Genomic DNA, 6000 nt, shown 5'->3' with positions numbered 1-6000 from the left:
CGAGGATGTTTACTTCACTCACTTCTGCTACATGCTAACATACACTCTCAGTGACAACCACAATAACTTCACCCGGAACCGGAAACCCTTGCCCCTTTAACCCCCACTCTTAAAGGTACAAACCCTTCTTGGTGAATGTCTCTTAATGTGAATCACCACAAGACTCTCTTACACATTGAGTGTGTGGTGTGTGTGGAGTGAGTTTTGCACTTTAAAAGCACCTTGTGTGCAGTGGCGTGTCCAGACCTTTTTCACTGGGGTGGCCCAGGTGGGGCACCTTGTTATGCATGGGTGGCACAATTTTCTTATCCAGATCAACACGCATGCGCTGTTGTTTTCCTATGGACAGCCTCGATGCGTCGTTTCTAACGGGAGCGAAACCACCCTTTTCAAGCGCCGGAGCATGTGTTGGTTGTTTGCTCCGGGAGTGACTTCGAATGCGCGTTCTCACAGCTCCAAACAACGCAGAGCAAAGCGAATTTTATCCTAAACTTTGATTCCAAGTGAAGCAAATGTTCTAGTGAGAACACACCCTAAAATTACAATCCCTGTTTAAAAGTCCCAGTGCTACCAATCACAACACAACAGAGTGGCTCCATACAAATGTAATGTTACTCGGATGTTTTTTATTCTTTAAACAAACCAGCACATTTTGTACACTATAACATGCAGGCACTCCCATTGTAACACAAAACAAAACAAAAAACACTGTACAGGTACAAGGAAAAACAATAATTCTTAAACATATGTTACATTAACATAGCTGCCTCTCCTTTCTTTTTCTTATAATTTTTTCTAATTGCTTCTCTTAACTGTAAAGTTTCAAGTTTCCTGTACAATTTACTCTACTGTGGGGGGAAAATGCCAAATGTTCACCGGGGTACAGGAAGCTGCCATTGTAAACTTGGTTTTGGCAAATAATGAAATCAGATTACGAGAAATTCAAAGCCACATCTACTGAAGTGTACTGGATAACAATACCAGTACATACCCACGGTACATACCAGTGTACTGGTATTGTTAACATTAAAAAACATGTTGATTCTATTTCTGGACAAAAACTGCAAAGAAAAAAACTAACATATACAGTACATGTATTTTTTCATTTCATTTATTAATTTGATAAATAGATGTTGTAAAATGTAACGTGTATCGGCCTACGTACGTATGTTAGGTGATATTCCAATTTTCTGCTCCTTTTTTTTTTTTTTTTTTTGCAGTTTTTGTCCAGAAATAGAATCAACATGTTTTTGAATGTTAACAATACCAGTACACTGTGCATACATTGCACTGACTCAAAACAGGTTAATTCGCCTGTTCTTGTGTTTGCTTGCAAACACTTTTATAAAGTCATCCATGTTCAATGCCTTAGCTCGTCTTGATTCAATGCTTAGCACACCTAAATGGCTTAGCCTGCTGTCTAGCATGGTTGTCCACAAATGATTTTTAATGAGCTTTAGAGCTGAAAAGCTCCGCTCACAGCCAGCGCTGCTGACTGGAAGGGTTACAGCCATGGGCGTCAGCAGCTTTTTGAATGTGGGGGGGACACTTATTTTTCGGGGGGTCTGGGGGTCCCCCCCCCCGAATTTTTTTAAATAGTAGATTCAATTTCCTGCATTCTGGTGCGTTTTACACCCAAAATAATCTCCCTCTTTCTTTGTTTTTCCTTGGAGCTGGCATGGTCTGCAATTACTGACTACTATTATGTTTTGGTTTAACTCACAGAGGCCTGACACTGACACGTGGCACTTTTTAGGTACTTTATTAAATATGAAGATTCAAAAAGAATCAAAGAGTGAATTAGAAAAGAATGAGGTAATACTCAGAGCCTATTACAATCAAACTTAGCCCTCTTCAGTGCATTGCAGAACATACAACTATAACAAACAAACAAAATCAAAGAGTGAATTAGAGTCTCCACTGCCCCTGCCTGCTGCCCCTGCCTCTGACTCACTCTCACTCTCAACCACCTATATCAGGAGAAATGGGGATGCATTGAGCACTTGTTCATATTGTTTTTCTCTAATAGAACATTTGACATAGAAATACAATCATCAATACAAAAAATACAATCACAAGCATTTTAGAAATAGAAAAATAAATGGAACAGGTGTTTTCTTCTTATTTTTTAACCCTAGCTCAAGCAATCAGATGCAAAATTGATTCTTTGGGTGGGTGCAATGGCCAAATTAAATAGTGCAAATGCTCAGGGCAATGAACACGGGCAGGAGATGCAATAATGACAGGACAGGTAAGCACTGTGAGGTGTTTGTCGCCATTCTGTGCTTTTGATGACATTTCGCCTGTGTCTGTTCTGCATTTAAACATGTCTAACCGCACTAGTAATGCCTAACAAAACTGCTAGTGCCATATAGCTGATCTAGCTCGTATTTGGTTGCTAGTAGGCTATGCTAATTATATTGCTAATACAGAGAATGTCTCATAAGGTGCTAACATTCTTATCAGAAAAGCTGGCTGTGTTTGACCTTGGGAGAACGCAATGTTGCTGTTTGGCCACTCACGGGAAAACTTGGATGACTTTGACTTACTTTTATCTTCTTAGAAAATGTTTTCCTTATATCCATCTTGGTGGATGATCTAACGTCTTGCCTCAGTCTGAATGTTTTGAATCTGCGTGCGTGTCGGATGCTGCTGCCGTGTTAAAAACAGAAGTAAAACGCGGAGTGGACTTCTGGATATGGGCAATCCCCTACTCATAAAGTGGAACGGATTTGATTGTGAAGCAATGAAAATAACGCTGACCAGTCATGCAACATATTTTTGATGGCAAATGTGGGGGGGTCCAAACGACCTTGTTTCAAAGGTGGGGGGGACACGTCCCCCCCCAAATATATGGTGGTGACGCCCATGGTTACAGCTATTTTGCAAAGTCTGAAAAGCTCATGAAAAACTTCTGGGTATTGCTCTAAAAACACAGTTAAGTCTAAAGTGCTTGTCAACTGTACAACCCCACTCTCTGCCTTCATTTTCAAAATTCTCCTAGCTTGGTGAAGCTGATGAGTAAGATCTTCACGGTCACATCCATATGTTTCACTTAAGCCAAATACCTGGTCATCCTGCAGGAAGGTATGGCTTTTAGGATGTAGGGCCTGTATGCCTTTCATTATTAAGCAGTTTGGTTTTGAGAACCTTCTGTTAATTTCACCGAAGAACAACGTGCTCTGCTATGCAGATCTATATCATATCAATATCATATCAATATCTCCATCATACCTGCAGCCTCGAGGCCGATGGGAACAAGACTCGTTTACATAAAGGCTCAAGATAACTCAACAAAAGTTTCAGTTTATTAATCCCCAAGGAACGAGACCAGCAACACTTTTAGAAAACGTTTCACAAACAAAGTGACAACATTGCTCTCATTTAGCAAAACATGAAAAACTTGTGACCATGAGGACTTAGAGAGAAAAGTCCACAGTCCTCTCCAACGCTGTACTAGTCATCAGAGTCATCTGTGACAACTTCATCTTCCTCCCTGGTGTCATTCCTCCTCCCCCCAGATTCACTCATGAGCCTCCTCCTCCTGATCCTGAGGCAGCTGTGAGCCTTCCTCCTCTTCATCGCTGCCCTGTGGCTGCTGAGAGAGGATCTCCTCACCCTTCAGGTCCCTGTTCTTCAGGTTGCCCAGCCAGAAGGCGTCCTGGCAGTGGTTGAGGGTGAGCATGACCTTCACTCTGTACACAAACTGCTCCAGGCTCTTCTTCTTCTTAGCTTTGTTTTCCTCAGTCTCTGGCTCCTCAGTTAAAACGAGTCTTAAGTTATTCAGTTTCAGGTCTCTCTGCGTGTTTCGACCTTCGGAGGAGAAACCAGAAGGACTGTTGTCGCTGAACCTTCTTCTTCTTCTTCTTCTTTTTTCAATTGGCGGTTGACAACCAAATGGTGTATTACCGCCACCGCTGGACTGGAGTGTGGCACAGGACTTGCTTTACTAACTTAAATTCTTTTTAAAAGCCCTGTTTCCCTTAAAAAGAAAAACAACAACTTTAAAATCTTCCCTTCCCTTCTCTGTAAAATATATTTCATCTCAAATACTTCTTTATTTTCCTCCACCTGAGCAATAAACCTACGCCTTTCGTTATGGTACTTTTGGCAGTGTATTAAAACATGTTCCACTGTTTCTGGTTTATTCCATAGACACTGCTCACAGTTGCCATCTGCATGCTTGTTTATTAAAAACAGGGTACTATTTAAATTGGTATGTCCAATCCTTAACCTGGCCAGCACCACCTCTTCACGCCTGGACCTGCATGTACTATTATCCACCCTCACTTTTGGTTGAAAATAAAATAGGTGTCTCCCAGAGGTCCCACTGTTCCAAATATACTGCCATTTCTCATACGATTTTGCTTTTATAATACTTTTTACCTCTGCCTTACTGTATTTAATTTCCACCTCCACTCTCTCTTTTTCTACTGCTTTCTTGGCATAGGTGTCAGCCAACTCATTTCCCTCCACCCCTATGTGAGCTGGCACCCACAGGAAAGAAAATTTAAAACCTGCTTTTAACATCCCACTTGCTAATTGTAAAATTTCTAAAATAATATCCATCCTGGATGCTGAGTATGCATTTTGCATACTTAAAAGAGCAGAGCTGGAGTCAGATGCTATTACTGCTTGCCTGTTACACCCAACACTTTCAACCCATAACAGGGCAAACCATATGGCTAAAAGTTCTGCTGTGTAAACCGCCAAATTATCAGTCAGCCTCTTTGTTATAGCCAGACCCATTTCCGGTATCACATGAGCTACTCCCACCCTCCCATCACTCCTTTTTGATGCATCTGTAAAGATAATCAACCTCTGATTATACTGTTCCCTAATGTATTCCTGTACCCTCCATTTATCTATTCCCCCTTCCTGTTTTGCTTCAAGCAGTCCTAGATCTACTGTCACCTCTTCAAATGTCCAGGGGGGGACTGCAGGGAATGCCACCGTGGGGCTAATATTAAAATTGCTTATGCTCATATTTACAACTTTGTTGGATTGTCCACCCAAAGCTTTCCCCTCCCTCATACAGCCTCTCTTGGCAATCCCTCAGGACTGGCTGTGCAATATGGTCCCCACTGTGTCCCTTGAGGTTAGCCCAATATACCAGAGCAAGCTGGTCTCTTCTCAAATGCAAAGGCATCTCGCCCACCTCTACCTGGATTGCTGCTATCGGAGAAGTTTTAGCTAATCCACTACAAATGCGCAGAGCTTGATTGTGCAACATATCAAGTTTCCTTAATGTGGATTTAGACGCTGACACAAACCACACAGCCATAATCAAATACTGATCTCATCATGCCAGTGTAGATTGCTCTCAATGCAGACCCAGACGCACCCCACTCAACTCCACACAAGCACCTCATTATATTTAAAACTTTCTTGCATTTAGCCTCCATCTCCTGTATGTGGAAGGCCCAAGTTAACCTCTTATCAAACCACATCCCGAGGTATTTAAAAACCTCAACTCTTTCCAACTCTCTGCCTGCCAACTGAATTTTAAATTCAGGACCAATGTTCCCCCTTGAGAAAAACATAACCTTGGTCTTCTCTACCGAAATCCCCACTGTACAGCCCATTGCTGGACTTCATTAACTGCCTTCTGCATTTTCTTAACAATAAAACCTACATTCCTCCCCTTCTTCCACATAGCACCATCATCAGCAAACAAAGCCACTCCGTCAGTTCCCTGTACATTTTAAAAAATATGATTGTAGCAGTTTCTAGGCACAGAGGGAGGTTGACACAGAGGAATGGTACAGAATTGGTCTTTATTTAGTTCAGCACAGCTCAGCACCGTCACTGACGTGCTGAGCGAGTCTTTTTCCCCCTCCCGCTGTCTCTCCCTTTCGGGACCCGCTCCGTCCGGCGGAGCCCTCGCTCCCGCCCCGCTATTCCGCTCCCGGCAGAGCCCTCGCTCCCGCCCTGCTAGTCCTCCCTTTCGGGACCCGCTCCGTCCGCTGCTGGCAGAGCCCTCGCTCTCGCCCCGATATT

Source organism: Nansenia antarctica (assembly GCF_963989245.1).
Source record: "Nansenia antarctica genome assembly, chromosome: 2".
Lineage (NCBI taxonomy): Eukaryota > Metazoa > Chordata > Actinopteri > Argentiniformes > Microstomatidae > Nansenia > Nansenia antarctica.
Note: the sequence above shows the minus strand (reverse complement) of the source record.